This window comes from Alexandromys fortis, unplaced genomic scaffold (assembly GCF_014885135.2).
Source record: "Alexandromys fortis isolate MF-2015 unplaced genomic scaffold, M_Fortis_MF-2015_v1.1 scaffold_46, whole genome shotgun sequence".
NCBI classification, from domain to species: Eukaryota; Metazoa; Chordata; class Mammalia; order Rodentia; family Cricetidae; genus Alexandromys; species Alexandromys fortis.
This window is the reverse complement of record NW_026067919.1, coordinates 1,374,148-1,392,204: the sequence shown is the minus strand read 5'-3', so window position 1 is coordinate 1,392,204 and position 18,057 is coordinate 1,374,148. Positions and strand designations below refer to the sequence as shown.

The 18,057-nt window shown below is 45.6% G+C and overlaps 1 protein-coding gene across 9 annotated transcripts in view; it reads right to left on the bottom strand.

Annotated features, from left to right (window-relative positions):
• Thrb (thyroid hormone receptor beta) overlaps positions 1 to 18,057 on the bottom strand; it is a 326,708-nt gene that overhangs the window by 122,389 nt on the left and 186,262 nt on the right. The window contains exon 1 of one of the 9 annotated variants that reach the window (XM_050140636.1): positions 3,380 to 3,505. The exons of the other annotated variants lie outside the window; for them this stretch is intronic. The gene's annotated coding sequence lies outside the window, so the exon portion shown is untranslated. Of the gene's footprint in view, positions 1 to 3,379; positions 3,506 to 18,057 lie in introns of those variants that run through there. 9 annotated transcript variants of the gene reach the window in all.

Genomic DNA, 18,057 nt, shown 5'->3' with positions numbered 1-18,057 from the left:
AGGCTCCATCCTTTCTCCACAGTTTGGCTTTGAACCTAATTAACATTTGGTTATAAAGCTCAATTTTATTATTGGTCAAAAGGAAAGTTCTAGAATACCCTCCCATTGGTGGTGGTATGAGAAGATGCATTTTCAAATGCTTGTTTTGGGCTATGGAGATGGATCAGTGGTTAAGAAGACTTGTTCCTGCAGAGGACCGAGGTTTGAATCCCAGTATCTACACTGAAATTCATAAGCACCTGTAACTCTAGTCCCAGAAGATTCATTGCCCTCCTAAGATACCAGGTGCCTACATGGTGCACACATACATACGTAGGTAAAACACTCATACACAGAAAATAAAAATAAGCAAATAAAAAATTAAAATAATTGTTTCGTTGCCTAGGGCTTGACAAACACTATGGGGACGGTCAGTGACTGACTCCCCTAAGATGCCTTTATGGGGTTGGGTCCTGAAGGACACAACACGGACAGGTAGATGATGTTAGGGGTAGAAGTGAGGTGGCAAGCACCAGTGTTGAAGTCAGTATCTGCAATAATGTCTTGGGGACATCGTTGTGGGCCTCACATCTCTGGGTTGGCAGCAGTGTGTAAAATAAACGGAAGTTAGTAGTCTGTCACACTACTGAGAGTCAGCCTTGTCTCACTGGAAGAGATGTGGGCCGACTCTAAGTGCTCCGTGAACTTTTCAAAGACAACATGCTTCAAGGGCATGAGCTTCTGTCCGTCTCTTTCTTTTGTTTTCTTTCTAAGGGGTGCGGACAGAATAATAAGTTGCCAGTTCCGTGACTCACAGAGGGAGAGGGAAGCTCCTGTGTGACAGAGACGCTGAGGAAGATGCTGTGGAAGACCGAAGGGGCAGCTCTGTGCGGCCTGAGCTCGATCTGGGCTCCCCCAGCCCCTGAATCTCATCAGCTCCCACATCCAACCCCCAAGGACTCCGGCTGCTCTGGGGATTGTTTTTGTGGTGAATGGGAGGGGCTACTGGCACCCAGGGAGCAAAGGCAAAGATGACAGTAAGCATTCTGCCACACGCACCACAGTCCCTTAGAGCAAAGAAGTGGCGGGTTCATGACACCAGACAGTAGTGCCAATCTAAATTGGCGTTTTGAATACTGTATAAATCACTGGGGCAGCTTCTTAACTCTCCAGCCCTTGAGCTTCGGACTTGGCAGGCCTGGGGTGGGGACCCAGAGTCTGTATTATAAAAGCCTGGAGGCTGCTGGCTCCATGACCTCTGACCCGGTTCTGCTGGACTACGGTGCTTTCCCGCTCAGGCCTAAAACTGAAGAACTCTGTGTGTGTTATTACTTAGAAGCATTTGGAATGAAAAGCCTCCAAAGTTATGGCTAGGGCGCTGGCCAACCCGAGCTGTTGGATTAGTTGCAGAAACGCGTAGAACGCGACAGTTGGAAAATGTGAACTATCAGTTGTCAGCTGTTGCTAATGTCGTGTCTCCTTTCAGGGGTTCCTTGGGAGAAAGCATTGTTGAAGGTAAGCCTGAGGTATAAAGGATGAGGAACATTTTCTCTAAAACGCTGCCTTTGGCAAGAAATCAGCTCTTACATCAAATTATCAGGATTCCGAATTAAAGGGGACACAGACGAGTAATATGGCTATGAGAGTTGCTCCATGAAGTTATTTTTTTTTCCATCAAGCTTGTTTTCTTGAGAAAACAAAGAGAAGTAGAGATCGACTTCTCTAGTTTGATTTTTTCCACATTTAAGTTTGGGCATTTAAGATGCGTCAAAGGAATTCATGATATTCTCTGAGTACAGGATTAGAGGGAGGTGCTATGGATCGCCAGATAAGAGGGACCATCCACGAGTACAGGAACTCTCTCGGGATCCTTATTGTATTAGGTGAAATGCATCACGGCATCTAGAAGTTATTCTAGCATGTGGCTCCGCTCTACTTTTAGAAATAAAGAAACAGCATGACGATTTCCACAGAGAAGCGGGAGGAGAGACGGCACTCGGGCTGTGTGCGCATTGGAAAGCCTTTGGACTTGTATCCAGGCTGCTGTGATAAACCCCGTGAGTGTGTGGTTACAGCCCTCCACTGAGGACTCAAGGCAGGAACCTGAAGACGGAACTGAAGCAGAGACCTTTGCAAGAGCTCTGTTTATTGATTTCTCTTAAGCTTACACTTTATTTGACAGCTGAGTTCAGTGTGCCTAGAGGTGGTACCACCCACGGTGGGACTGGCCCTTCGACTCCAATTAGCAATTGAGAAATGCCCACAGGCATGCCCACAGGACAATCTGATAAAGACAATTATTCACTTGAGGTTCCCTCTTCCTGGAGTCAAATAGACAACCAAGATTGGCCATCACAGTGAGTAAGACTGGCTGAGTCTTGTGCCTACTTGTAGAAACCAAACAGCCAACCAGAGAACTCCATTCTGCTTCGGAAACAGGTGAATGCCTTGCCCAAGGGCACAAACTGAGATGTGCATTCTCTGCTCAGCATCTCCAGGAAAAGCCCATTTTTGCTTCTTGAATAGGCAGCGTGATATTATACGTTTTATAAAAGGATGGCATAAATTTTCATTGAAAAAGAACCCAGAACTATGGAAAAGGAAGACACATTTTGATGCTAACCCCCTATTAGAGTTGCAACATTTGAGAAAACAAGCATTTAGAGAATCCATAATTATGCCTCATTGAATTGCCTTTCCCATTTAGGTCACTGCCTCCAGAATTTTTAACTTCTCATACGCAGGAGGAACCTTGTCTCAGCTCACCTGTGATCCCAGCAGCCAATGCGGCTTTCACAGATGCTCAGCACCGAGCACACACTATTCACTTCCCCTAGCCACATATGAGAACTCGATTTGATTGACGCTTTGACAGCAACATGTCTAAGGGCTATGATTGGCAGCCACAGGGCAGGACCTCACAAACCAATATCCTGAGCAGCAGGCCCTTTTACATCACTGGCCAAGAGCTGGCTTTGGGTAGAGTTCTAGAGCCATGTTTTAGGGTTCCCACGTAGCTCTACGGTATGTGGCTGGGGCCTCTTTCACTAATAGACATTACCTATTCATTTCCACTGTGAGTTCAGGCTGTGTGCATCAGATCCCAGGAACGAGTCTTTCTTCATTTTCCTACCGATATGAGTGAACCTGCCAAGACCTACATTACCATCTTGAGCCAAACACACAGAGGCATTGTCTTCAACCTATGCGTCCCAACCCATATAAGTGGGTTATTAGGCCAATTTAGCCATTTGCAAGTAATTTTAAAGAGAGTCATACCAAACCAAACCAACAACAAACAAACAATAAAAGGACAAAAAGGGAAAAGAAACAGCAGACTGGGGAGCGTCAGAGTCCAGGGTCTTAAGAGGAAGAACCATTTAGTAAACCTTAGGCTTACGCTGCAAATACGCCACTTGTATGCTTGGTCATGACGCGACTGTTTTCTGTGCCAGGGACTGTGGCCATCAGTTGGAGAGGCTCCACACGGAATGACGCCAGCAGGGCAGAAAGAAAGGACTTGCTTATGGAAATAAAAGCCCCTCTGACTTCTGATGTTTGTCCAGAGAGCGGGCTAAGAAGAGGGAGGGTAGGAGGAGACGCAGGGTAAACGGCAGGAGTCAGTGTGGGGTTTCAAGCCAGAGTCTGCTGGCCAAACAGGAGGACTGGCAACTGGACAAGTGCTACTTTTATTGCTGTTGATTATTAGCCGGGTGAGGACCTAGGAATTTTTAAAGAAATTGAGCATGCGATTTAAAGCCCTGGACGGGCCTCAGGTACGCGCCTCCACCCCGCAAAAGATGTCCTGGTCTCATGAAATGCGTGGTTGATAATTTGCACAAAGTTCCAAGTGCTTAGAAATGACAAAAGTTCATGTGTGAGAGATGCAGAGTGTAGGAGGTTGAAACATTAACAATTTCCAGACCATGGTCATTTTACTCTACGAAGATGGTGACCTGGTTTTGCCTTCAAAAGCTCTGCATGCTGAGGGTTCTCCAGATAAACAGCGTGTTAATGTATAATCGTGCGCCCGCCCATTTGGCTATCAATCAGCCTTACTTATTTATTATTTTTTGAGGTGGGATGTGGGGGGAGGCGAAGGACTAAAATACAAGTTGTCTTTCAGAAATGACACAGAAGTTAAACTATAACTCGGTCTTTATCACAGCCGACTCACAGAAGCCCTGACCAGCCCCAGGACTTCGATTCTTGGGCAGTGGGTATAATCACAGCCTAGGCAGAGGCAACTGAAAAGCTGTCATGGTTTTCCTTTCCTGAATTTTCCTAAAATGTTTTTAGGTACTCTGAGACAGGACTCAACATCCTTATTTATTTGTATGACAAAAATTGAAAGAAACTCTTTACAGTGGGTCATTTATCCACCTTCGGCCACCGCACAGCACGGCTCTGTTCCCACAGTGCTGATAAGCAGAAAATCCTTCAAACTTCCCCCCTGATTTCGGCCCCAGTGAAGATGGCAAGACACCCATCTTATGTGCCAACACTTAGCTTCTTCTGTCTGATTTTTAGCTGTGGCAGACATGTTTGCTTCTCCTTGTGGAGAAGAAACTAACTAGGCTGTGCTTTTTTCTTTTATCTTTTCTTTTTTTTTTTTTATTTCCTCAGCTACCTAGAGACACGTCCACAAGGCAATTAAGTTTTCCATAATTTTGAGCTGAAAGAAACCAAAAAGAAAAAGAAAAAGAAAAAGAAAAGCTGAGAAAATCTCCAAACACTGGCATTCAGAGAAGACATTAGGTGCCTTCTTTTATAGCTCCGAAGAAGCAGTGGGGATAGTGCAGAAGATTTAGCAAGACGCACAGACTGTGTGCGTGTCCTCATGAGAATGGAGGGTTCTTAGTGTCTGTTTGCCATGTTCTGCAAACAACTTCGAAGACATGGGGCCGGGCCTCTTTCTGGGCCATTCCTAGCTGTCTGAATTGACACAAGAGACATACTGCACAAACAAAATGTTCTTTGCAGCCAGCATCAAGCCACAGGCATGTTCTCTGTCAGCTTCTAAATGAATACGGAACATTTTGAAACAAAGAAACCTATGGGTCAAAGCTCCCCCTTCAATGTGTTCAAAGGACTGTGATCATAATTTTGATCCTTTCAACAGTTCACTTCGGTTTCTGCTCCTAGGGACCCGATGCACAATGAAGTGGTTAGGATATACCAATTATTTGGGAGCTAGGAAGCAGGTTCTTTAGACAAGAGGAGCCTGGCTTCTCTAGCAATTGGTCCTGGATGGGTGATATACATGGCTATGCATAGAGGGACCGACAACAGTGACCAATCTTGTAACCCTGCAACCTGTCACCACAAGATCCTAAAGCTGGCGTCTCCTCCGGAGGCGGAGACGCTTCTCTGCTCCGCCAGCCACGACTCCACAATGATTTTTGAGACTTTTCTGATTCACCTTACTCTAGCAGAAGTATCATGGGATACCCGGCCACCCCAGATGTCTCTGATATCTGTATTGGCAAGGAGTCTTTCAAACTCATCAGCTTTAAAGAGGACTTGCTCCTGTCACTGAGAGCCAAAGAACAGCATCTCCAAGATCACACCCACCCCCTCCCCAGGTCAGAAGTCCAGCTGTGTATCAGCCCAACGCTCAAACAAACTCTGAACTCTGAACTTTACCTTACACACAGTAAGGCAAAGACTTCAGAAGCAATACCTGGGAAGGAGGAGGCCTGTTGCAAGTGAAGGGATGGGTGTGTGTGAATCCGAACTAAATCCATGCTATGCAGTGTGGAGGTCAAAATGCAGCCTATTCTTTCATAGACTTTAATTAGCAAACAAGAAAACAGGACGTTTACTGAATTTCGACTTCCGCCCCTTTCATTTCGCAAAGGGCACAGGCAAACCTAGTTCAATGTGACGCCCATAGTTGAGCTCCATGTGATTGCAAAGCACCACAAGCCACTGAATATACAGGTTCTTCTCACGCACATTTCCCTCAGCAGAAGGCCCTGGTGGTCTTGTACATTGACATCGAGAATGCAGGCCAACCTGGCACTGGGAATATGCATTCAACATGCCCCCGCATCCAAACACTAAACGCCAGGGAATTCAAGACCTGAAGCTTTTGGAGTGTTGACAAGCTACCACAAGGGGAAGATTCCATTCCTCACCTCAGGTGAGGAGTCTGGCAAAAGAAGCATATTAAAGATATCGTGAGATTACCCAGGCTGTGTGTAAAAAGGCTATGTGAAACATGCATGATTTTGTGTTCTGACTTGGGTCCTATCCCTAAGAAATCTCTGGATGCACACGTGAACCTGTCTAACCCAGGACAGATCTGAAACACAAAGTGCCTCTGGCTTCAAGCACGCTGCACTTTGCTGTTTTCTACAAAAATGTCTGTTTCTTAGGAGCCCATGATTTTACTTGTTGAGAATGATCCCACAGACAGACACACAGAGCTCTCTGTGGTTGGGTGCCCTGCTTTTATTAAAATACCCTTCTAAAGAGCCCCATAGTTGTAGTAACTACAAAAAGGATGTTTTCAGTCCCCAGTGGAGTTAGGAGCACATCTGATTCTCACACTCGGGGTTTGGATGAGGCCCTGAACTGAAACCTCCACACTGTTTGCCCCATCAGCTCCCTGGACCTGATACGGTGTGCACCACATTGTTTGGGCCCTTCTTTTTAGCTCAATCAGAAGCTCTGCCTTACAGAGTCAGGGACAGTCTTATCTCATGGACAAATCAGGTTCTCAGCCTTGTGTCTGTAAAGTAGTGGTTTGGAATGAAAAAGTAAATGGCCTCATCTCAGTTTACAGTTCTCACAGGGTCATTAAACTTGAAAGATAATAAACCAGTAAGGGAGGGGGCGTCGTCTTTGAGGCTCTTAGTAAAATTAGTTATAAACCTCAACTTCAGATTATAAGGTACAGACTCCAAACAGCGGGAGCCGCCGGGCCTCGACTTGGAAGATGGCTGTCCTTGGCCTCCGTGTGTGTGTGTGTGTGTGTGTGTGTGTGTGTGTGTGTGTTTGTGTGTGCGCGCGCGCGCGCGCCTTGTTAAAAGCCTCCCTCCTCCCGCTGCTATAACAGTTGCATTATAACATATGCTGCGGTGGGATTTAAAACTGTATTTGCTGGAATCCAACAGTTTCTCCAGAAATTCTAGAAAAAAAAAAAAAAGATTTTGGCACAATGCTCACGTAGAATGATGATTCCCTTCCCATCTTTTGGAATGGGAGGTAGCGCATATGGCGGATCACTCAGAGAGCACAGCTGCTGTCGGCAGCAGGAGGAGGCAGCCCCAACTCTTTGGGGATCTTGGCCTGCCAGCCCCGCACAGGGTTTTCCCTGGCCTCACTTTCAAGTCTCCAAAGCCCAGGATCAAATCCAGCGCCACGCTTCCTGGTGGTGCCTCTCCCAGCAATGTGCTTCAGCTTCTACCTCAGTAGCACCTGGGACATCACAGCCCCGTCTCATAAAGGGGCAGTGATCATCAAGGAGATGGAATCCACACCCGATTTTGCATGGTATGTCTTTATGGGTTAATTTTGGTTTCTTACACTGCACTAGCAGCACTTGGCAGCATGCTAGAAGTGCGGACTCGGCTTGCAAGTTGGGACTGCAGCTTTCTGGCCCTCTGGATGGACGATGGGTGGGTGTCAAACACCGTTGTCCCACAAACTACATCAAGACATTTCAGTGCCAAAATAGAACTTTGGTGAAATTTTTAAAAATTTACACTTATTTAAAACTTCGCAAATTTAGCCATGCTCCTAAAAATACCGTTTGATGTAACTTCTCAGCTGCGAAGTTTTTGTTTGTTGCTTTCTTCCGCCTAATTTCTTGCACCTGCTCCTGCTCGCTGGCCTGCCCACAAATCAAGTATGAAATGTTAGCTAATTACAACCGAAATTAGGGGAGCTACTTGTGAAACTTTCCTGAGTCATGACTTTGTGATCCTCTCCGAGCCTATCGTCAGTCCTAGACACCCAGCACCTGAGCAGACCAGAGGCTGTTGAGACGGGGAGAGCTAATAAAGCCGGCGGGCTCTCATCAGAGTGCGGGGTTCCTCTTTCCAGTACCACCCAGCCATTCTGCAGAGTGAAGCTCCCACCCTGGAGGAAGAATTGAAAAGCAACCGCACATGATTTCTCACTGAGAGAAACCACTTCTACTTATTATTCAGAAAGTCTGTTCTGGGAGTCTTATCAAAGGAAAAAAAGAAGACAAATTGGGAGGTCACAAAGTGTGTGTGGGTTGGGGGGAGCTGGAGGAGGGAAGTGGGAGATGGCTATGATCCATTTTATTCATGCACGAAATTACTAAGTAATATGTAATAAGATACATTTTTGACAAAAAGTTCACAACGAAACTCAACATCATTTTTATTTAGTGTTATATACCACGTCAGACATGCACAAAAGTATAGGTCAAAGGGCTTGATACTTCCATTGACCAAACTTACTTTGTTGCACTGCTGAATTTAGTGTTTGTCTGTCCTATGTATATTTGTATTCTGTTTACTCTAGATGCATAATAATATATTTTTCTATGTAATAAGCCTCCAAGAAAATAAGGCCAGAGTAATTTAGAGATCTCGGATGGAATTCAGGTAGAGGGTGTTACTTTCTGAGCGCCACAGTATTGGTTAAATTCCAAAAGGCCACTTAGGAGCTCTACCAAGATGGACCATGTCCAGGTTATAATGCAGTAAAGCAGATCTCACACAAAGGTTAGTTCAAGCTCACTACATCTCAGATCCTTTCCAACCACCTACTGAACCTTGCCAGGAGTCTCAAAACATCTGGCCTTTGCTTGGATGTGCAGACTGTTTGCACAAACGGCTGGCTGGAACAATCCTCACACTGCTTGCCTTTGGTATTGTGACTTTGCCAAGCCTCTCAGCAAGGTAAGTGGGCATTCTGAATTAAGCGTACCTGAGACTTATTTTGACAAAGAGAGTGACAAAGGGTTGCTGGGTGGCTTCTCAGCCTACACTTGGGGCAGCCTTACGGCGACTACTTTTTTGGTATTCTGGAAGCTGGCTACCCTATATGTAGAGACACAGATATCCCTGAGGCAGCCATGCTGTGAGGGAGTCTGGACTAGTCACATAGAGAGAGAGAGAGACTCAGAGAATTAGGAAAGGCACATGCCTCGTGAGATCCCAGAGAGACTTGACTGTCAAGCCCAGAAGACAATATGCAAGACAGAAGATCCAGCTAGCTGAATCCAGTTCAGACTAAGAGCCATAGGAAGTTACTGTGCAGAGCCCTTTCCTCTTGGGGGTAGGGAAGCAATTAGTTAATGAATTATTAGTAACTGAAACACACAACCTCTTTTAGTCCTAAGGTATAAGCCAGTATTCCACCTTGGCCAATGAGATGGAAAGGCAGTCTGCTATGGGGAGGATTTTTGGGACAGGATATTTCTTGCCACAGTGAGGCCATAACACCAGGAGAAACTTCAGGTCAACAGCTATTAGTTACCTTCTCTATCAGAGCAGCCCAATCAATCATGATTGTCCACAAGTAGTCCTTATAAGAACAGGCCAGTTGACATTATGCTATAGGAGGGGAGGGTGGAGAATCAGCAGACTCCCCCAGAGTCTCTGGGTCTCCACTCCAGGTGTGTGTAATCTTGTACCAGGTGCATGTGGTCTCAGGAAGTGTTTGTCAAGTCTCTCTAGGAATATGACGCACTAGCACCAATTTCCCTTCCAGGCTATGTATATAATTGTGTGGGCACATATGCTTGGAGATAGGAGGGCTTGTGACTCAGAGGACAGCCTGGGAACAAAAGGCACCACATGGAAGACACACTAACTGCCTCAGAGTACTGACTTTGGGAGATAACACAACTGTATTAGGGTTTCTCTTGCTGTCAAGATGAACACGGCAACTCTTACAGAAGAAAATATTTAATTGGGTGGCTTTAGTCTAAAACTGTAGTTATCATCATGGTGGGACATGGAGACATGCAAGTAGACATGGTGCTAGAGAAGGAGCTGAGTGTTCTACATCTTGATCCACAGGTAAAAGGAAGTGAACTGTCTACCACACTGGGTGTAGCTTGAGCATAGGAGACCTTAAAGCTCATCCCCCATAGTGATACACTTCCTCCAACAAGGCCATACCTAATTCATCAAGGCCATACCTCCTAATAGTGCCACTCCCTATGGGAGCCATTTTTTTTTCAAGCCACAACATTTTACCCCCTGGCCCCCAAAAGCATATAGTCATATCACAAAGCAAAAATGCATTCAGTCCAACTTCAAAAGTCCCCATAGTCTATTAACAGTCTCAAACTCATTTAAAAGTCTAAAGTTCAAAGTCTCTCCTGAGATTCATGCACTCTCTTAACTGGTAATCCCTTGTAAAATTAAAATCAAAAAGCAAATCACATACTTCAAACATACAATGGCACAGGATATACATCACCATTTCAAAACGTTGAGAAGGGAGCACAGTGAGAAAATATTATGGACCTAAGCAAGACTGAAAACCAGCTGGACAAACTCCAAACTCTCTATCTAAATGTCTGATGTCAAAGTGCTCTTCAGATCTTCAACTCCTTTCAGTTTTGTTGACTGCAACACACTTCTTTCTCTTGGGCTGGTTCTACTTCTTGTTATCAGCTTTCCTTGGCGGTTATCCCACAGTTCTGGCATCTCCAACATCTTGGGGTCTCCAAGGCAACCTTGGCTTCAGCTTCACAGCTTCATACAATGGTCTTTCTAGGCCACCCTTGTGACATCCTTGACACGAGCCTGGTTTCAGAGGCTTTCCATAGTCATGGAGGGGGATTCCATAACCCCTTTCTTCTATCCTTAAAGTGAGATCCATGTAGCCAAAGCTGCCAAGTTCTGCTGCTTACTGAGGCTGGGACATGGCCCCCTCATTCAGTCATATCTTCCCCAGCTTTCTCTTTTTGATGGTTTTCTTCACTGCTTTGCTGTCCTGAAACTCGATCCGTAAATCAGACTGGCCTCAAACTCAGAGAGCCTCCTGCCCCTGCCTCTGGAGTGCTGGGATTAAAGGCGTGTACCACCACACCCACCTCTAAGCTTTCTTTAATTCTTCTTCACAAATTGGAAACTTAGCAGGGTGGGATCTTGCCCTGAGGTCACCACTCCCTTTATTCCATTTCTTAATCTGTCTATCTCCTTGAGCACAGCTTTTATTTCCATTCTACTTCCTGGTGTCCCTTTTCTCCTCAAACTGTACATTTTGTCATTTTATATTTTTCCTTGCTCACTTTGATCCTTTTCATTATAAATCTTCATTAGAGTTAATAGCAGTAACCACACAACAGAGTCTATAGTAGGTTGTTTTGAGATTTCCTCTGCCAAAGCAATTTATCCAAAACTCTTACTTTAGCCTCAGGCAGACTTCTCTGACAAGGGCAAAAAGCAGCCACATTCTTTACCAAAATACCACAAGAACAATTGCTAGGCAACATACTAATGTTCTTCTCCTCTGAAACATCTTGAGTCAGGCTCCCATAGTTCAGATCTTCCATGCTCCTACTAGTATGGCCCATTAAACACTGCTTAAAGCAATCCACTGCTTTCCTAACCCAAAGTACCGAAGTCCAAGTTCCTCTAAACAAAAACGTGGTCAGGCCTATCACAGCCCTAGCTCCTGAGGCCAACTTCTGTCTTAGGGTTTCTGTTGCTGTAAAGAGACAACATGACCACAGCAATTCTTATAAAGGAAAACCTTGAACTGAGTTGCTTACAGTTTCAGAGGTTTAGTCCATTATCATTGTGGTGGGACATGGCATGCAGGCTGACATGGCGCTGGAGAAGGAGCTGAGAGTGCTAAGTCTTGAACCACAGGTAACAGAAAGTGAACTTTGTACCACAATGGGTATAGCTTAAGCATAGCAGACTTCAAAGCTCACAGTGATACACTTCCTCCAACAAGGCCACACCTACTCCAACAAGGCCACACCTCCTAATAGTGCCACTTCTTTTGGGGGGGCCACTTTCTTTCAAACCTTTAAGTCATTTTTTTTAAAAATCTGGAGTTCTATAATTCTCAGCCAAATACCATAAACCCCACAGATTTGATTTCAGAGACTGAGGACTTTCCCTGAAGATTAGCTGCAGTTTGCTTTCTAACTGGTGTCTAGCGCAGTCATCCAAGTTAAGAGACACAGAACGGCGATTTGTCACTCAGATGCAAAAGGACAAATCAGCTATTAATTCCACAATAATTCCTGTTAGTTTTATGAAATATTACATTCAGCACACACATACACACACACTCACGCACAGCCCCTGGAACTGAGACACCATGTCTAATTCCTCAGAAATCATATTTTAAATGCTTTCCTGGGTGTGAAAACTTAGCATCCTGGTTTCTGGAAATCCAATTTAAATGCAAAACAGGAGCTAATATTCCTTATAGGAGTCACACATGGGAACAGCACTGAGTGGCTGAAACCAGCTCAAGACATCCATATGAGAAAGAGAAATGAACATATGTTAGTCTGTAAAACTTCCCTTGAACATCCTAAACGTTTTCACGTCAGTGGGTATGAGTGACATCCCTGACTGAGAAGCGCACACATCTAGAGGATGGACAGGGACATTTACCTTTTGGGAATATAATGAGGCAGGATAATCATGAGGCAGGTGTGTCCTCCAGGAGGGGCAGGGCGTGACCATGGCTATTCTTATTCAGATTAGGGGTGCCATCTGCCTGAGACCCTCATGAAAACGCACCTCTTCATATCCTCTTGTGGAGAGGGGCAGAGGACACCCAGGAGATCCTCACAATAAATAATAATCTTACAAACAAATAGGTACAAGCAAGGAAACGGTTGGTATATAGTGTCCCTGATACTGCTGAGTGACTGGGTGGGGCTTTTCATAGAGTATGTTTTTTTTTTTAATGTCAAGAGCTTATAAATTAAATTTCATTTTGTTTTGTATGTGTGGGTGTTTTGGCAGCACATATGCCTGTGCACCATGTGACATAGTGCCCATGGAGGGCAGAAGAGGGTATCAGATCCCCTGGAACTAGAGTTACAGATAGTTGTTAGCCATCATGTGGGTGCTGGGAATCAAACCTGGGCCTCTGGAAGATCAGCCAGGGCTCTGACAACTGAGTTATCTCTCCAGCCCAATGTAAGTTTTGTCTCAAGTAAAAAGACAGAATTTGTTAAGACATCAAACTTTTTCTAGACTTTTTTAAACTTAAATTTTTATTTTAGCAAGTTTGCTAAGCATAGCAGCGCTTTTGGATCCAAGTGGGACTTTCTAGCCCTTCTTCACTTTCTTTGGCTTACCTAGACCCAGGAAAAGGGAGACCCATGGGACATAAAGTGTCCTGGATTTCGGAGCTAAGCCTGGCTTCCTGAGGTTTGAGTTCCAGGACTGGGCCAACCTAGCATCCTTAGACTGAGCTGTGACAGATGTCAGATGCTCCAGCTGCAAGGGGCTGGGAGGGTCCAGAGATGTCTGACTGGCCAGGAGTGGGCAATGCTCCCCTCCCTCACTGTTTGACATGGGAGCCAATAATTGCTATTGAGCAATTGAAATGTGGCTACCGAAACCAGCAGTAGTCAGTTGCTTCCCTTTATTTAGCTCAGGGCTGCACTCTAGTCTTTTAATCTAAAGGTCACTGCTCCTCTTACCCCAGTTTTTCACTCAGTTTCCAGTTTCCTACATTTATGGGGCCCCGACTCTCCATTGTCTTCTGATTTTGCTCAGAAGGAAAGGTCAGGTGTGGTTCTATTATTGCTGGAGTGTAGTCGAGAGCTTAGGCTTAACCATCAGCATTAGCCCACTTCTTGACGGAAGGAAAGGGCTAGTCTTGAGGAGCTCTTTGATCTTCCATTAGGGCCCAGTTAGAGAGACGGGAGTTATTTGGAAAAATGAGAGCCACCATTAGCAGGGTCAAACGACAGCATCGCTGAGCTTCCTAGTTTAGGATAATGTGGACTTCGGTCAGAAGCTAAATGTCCAAAGGTTCTGCTAAGAAACTGTGAGGCAATTTTACAGTCTAGGCAACTAACTCATTTTCCAAATGCTGTCTTCCGCAATTACTGTATGTTTGGAGATGGATTATCCATTCTGCTAATTCCTGGCAATTTCTCAGCACAGGGCCCAGTTCATAGGCTGGCTGTAAGATTTTTTTTTGTGTGTATGTATATGCGTGTGTGTGTGTGTGCATGTGCGCACACACTCGTGGGTACTTCCATGTCTGTCTGTCTGTCTGTCTCTAGGTCTAACAACGGAGCATGGCCAGAAGGCACACACTGCTCAGTGTGCGAGAAGGAGAGCATGAGTCAGTCCACATCCCCCTTCTGCCGAGCCCGGAAAAGTTTCAGGAGAAAGATAGCCCATGAGTGCTGGTCAAGAGTTTACTTACACGGCCTGGTGGAGTGGGAGAGCATCTCTCGCACAGAAGTGAGTCAGCCCCAGAGGGCTCTCTGCACACTCTGTGTTGATGTTTCAAAGCCGTAAGTGAATGCTGCTTTGCCGACTTCCAGCAAAGAGCCCCTGAACTGCAAGATGCCTCAGGTGGGGAAGATGGTTAAGATCCTTGTTTCTGAGGCTTCATTCAAGGACCAGCTTCCGTTTCCTTGGCAATGTCAAGAGGCCCTTCTAGCCCCATGAAATGTTGCCTCTTGGACATAGTATGGGTACTACAACTTCAGAGGGGAGATATTTGAAGGTACTCAGTGTAAGATAGAGCGAATAGATTTGAAAGGATGCAAAGAAGCAGGAAGCACAGCTACGTGAAACACTATGTTTTCCATTAGAACGCACAGAGTCTTCATCCACAAGTGGCCTTACTTCTGAGCATCTGCCTGGGAGAGACAGTGGGTTTCCACAGAGACTCCATGTTCCTCTTCTCACGTGAAGACAAAGGGACAGGAGCAGAAGAGATACAAATGCAGGGGGCTGCAGAAAGGGATTCTGGGATTGTTGTGATTTCTTTGAAACTGTCCTTCATACTACAGTTCTCCTTTAAATCAGTCCTCTTTCTGCTGGTCCCCACCCTGCCATTTGGACATTTATAAGCTGAAGAGGATGATGTCCTAGACAGGACGTTAAGACCTTATAAACAAATACATAGTCATTATAGAAACATAATAAAGTCTTGTATGTTGAAGCCCCACAGGCCTGGGCAAACAGTGACGTGCTGAAGAATTAGCTGAAGGCAAGAAAGTAAGGCCCGCCATCTCCTCTGGTCTCACCTGAAGTTGTGGACTTCAGCACCCTCCCCTTTACCAGTCAGTGCACACAGTGACAAGGCTCTTTGGCATGTCTGAAAGCTTCAAAAGATCTGGATGCTGGGGTAACATCAGACCAATTGATCAGAGGTTCTAGGGTGCACCTAGGCTAAAACGTTTGTTTCATTTTCACTACTTTTGATTATGTGTACAGGTGTGTTTGTGGTGTATGTACATGGGTGTATAAATACTGTGTACATACGTGTGTGTGCTCATGCATATATAAGAAGTGTGTCCTGCTCAATTATAGTCTACCTTATACCAGTTTGTGCCCTAGGAACCCTTCTAGTTCTACTCCTCTACAGTGCCAGGGCTATAGGCACCACAGCCATGCTCAGGCTTTTATGTGACTTCTGAGGATCTAAGTTCAGGTCCCCATGCTTGTCCAACAATTATTGTTTTCCCCTGAGCCATCTCTACAGCCCTGTAACCCTTTCAAAACTTCAGCATGCAGCATGTTTAAGAAACCGGGCTTTAGAATCTTACCTTTAGAGTCTCTCTCTCTCTCTCTCTCTCTCTCTCTCTCTCTCTCTCTCTCTCTCTCTCACACACACACACACACTGCTGAGCTGCACCTCAGATTTGCTGAGTCACATGTTGGAGGAAAGGGTATGCAGACACATTACTTTTTAAAAAAAGCTTCAAGGTGAACTTGCTTCTCACTCTTCATTGAACATATCGGTTCGAAAGTACTGAATCTCTGTGGTTGATGGTGGGCAAAAGAACTATGGATAAATGAAAAGAAAATGTTTTATTAAGATTTGGCTGTAGCCGGGTGTGGCATTCCAGCACAATTCCATCACTAAAGTGATGGAGGCAGGAGGAGGGCTAGCCAAGGCTACATAGTGAGCTGCAGACCGGTTTGGGCTACGTGGTGTCACTGACTCAAGGTAGACTGAAATATTGTTCTTTTTCCTTTTAACAGAGCTTAAGTCATTTTTATTATTTTGGCGTAGAGTTTGTATTAAAGTCTACCACCCTTATAAAGTGCACAGATTGCACAACAATTATGTGACCAGCACGTCGTTAAAAAGTCCAAAGTTTGCCAAGCCCCCAAAGCCACTCCTCCCCAGCTCCAGGAATTACCTTCACTCCTGGGATACCACAAAATGGGCTTTCAGTGTTCTTGTATGTTCTAGGACCATGCAATCACAGTGAAACTGACCTGGTTTAATACAATTAATTACTGAGAAATAATTAAGAGGCCAATAATATTCGAGACTAAATGGCCATATCACTCTTATTTGTGGTTATTGCAAGCAAGAAGAAAATGAGGTCACGAAGAGACCATGTCCCAGAAAGTCATATGCCGCTAGTTACTGGGTGTGAGTTCCAAGGACTGTGCGAGCCGGAGCCCAGGCCTTGTCACCAAGGTTCAGACAGGTGTCTGCATCATGCACTCTGAACAGGTGAGCAGATGGAGTCCCCAAGGCCGGGTGAAGAGGACAGCCCTCCGCTTGGCAGCAAGCCCTGGCCTCTCGCACTTCTACCCAGTTGGGATTTAATCTGCCACATAGTTCTACAAACCAGCATGAAAAAATGCCTCTAAAACACGCTTCTGGAAATGGCTAAATTGGTTCTTTCTTTAAAAATCCATTCCAGAAATACTCAGGCTCTCTCCTCCCCCCATCTCCTGAGGAGGAGTGTGTTATGAGATCAGTGGTTCTCAACCTCCCTAATGCTGCACCCTGTAATACAGTCCCTCGGATGGTGGTGACTCCCAACCATAAAATTATTTCGTTGCTTACTTCATCACTGTAATTTGCTACTGTTATGATAATGTAATTATCTGTGTTTTCTGATGGTCTTAGGTGTGAAAGGGTTGTGCGACTCCCAAAGGGGTCGCCACACACAGGTTGGGAACCTGCTGCTGAGAAGTACCGATGGAAGAAGGAGCCAAGAGCTGTGCAGTGGGCCCAGAGGATCTTTAAATAGAGGAGAGTCGATGGGTGGAGCTGCTGACATCTCGGAGAGATGTTTGGTCAAGAGACACAATCTCCCAGCAACCTCCCTGAGAGTTCCTCTAGCTCCTCATCCTCAGTGATCCCTGAGCTCTAGGTACAGGAATTGTGTTGTAGATGTATAAAACACACACACACACACACACACACACACACACACACACACATGCAAGTAATATTATACAGACCAAGCGGGCTGTATTTATGTCTTTAGAAACACACACATGCACATGCACACACACACCCACCCTTAAGAGCCCCAGCAGGGTCAGTCTTACTTCTGTGTGGAGCAGGAGGGTTCAGTCACTTGAACCGAGGATGCTTTTCTAGCAATCCACTGTAAGCTGTGTGTGAGCATCCTGGAGTTGGAACAGACACCTCTACAATCTACAGCCTTTAGGACTCATTCTCTATCCGCTTGTCTTGCCTACAGTCACAGGTGTAGTTCCCCACCCCTGTAACTTAAACACTTCCCATGACTGAAGGGACAGAGTTTCTTGTCAGGCTGAAGCTGGGGCATTTGGAGATATATCACGAGCAGAACAGAACTCCCAGGAAGCCTTGAGTTTCTGGGCAAGTACTCCTTCCCCCCCATAAGCAAACAAGCCAGAGTGTTTACCACTTGGGACATGCGGTTTCTTCAGATAAGGGAGCCGTGGCCCTTTTCAGTGCACTCCCACTGGCTCACACACCCTGGGAATATAGGGAAGTGGGAGCAGGGCAGTAGACCATTTTGGTTGTCCTTGAACTGCCCACGCGGCCTCTGAGCTCCTGGACTGCACGGCTCTGCTGTTTTCTCACTTACTCAGCAACGGCTCTGTGAAAAGCAACTGATTACATCTCTAGCTGGGTCCAGTCGAATGACAAGCCAGTAGCCCATGCGCCCCAGGCACG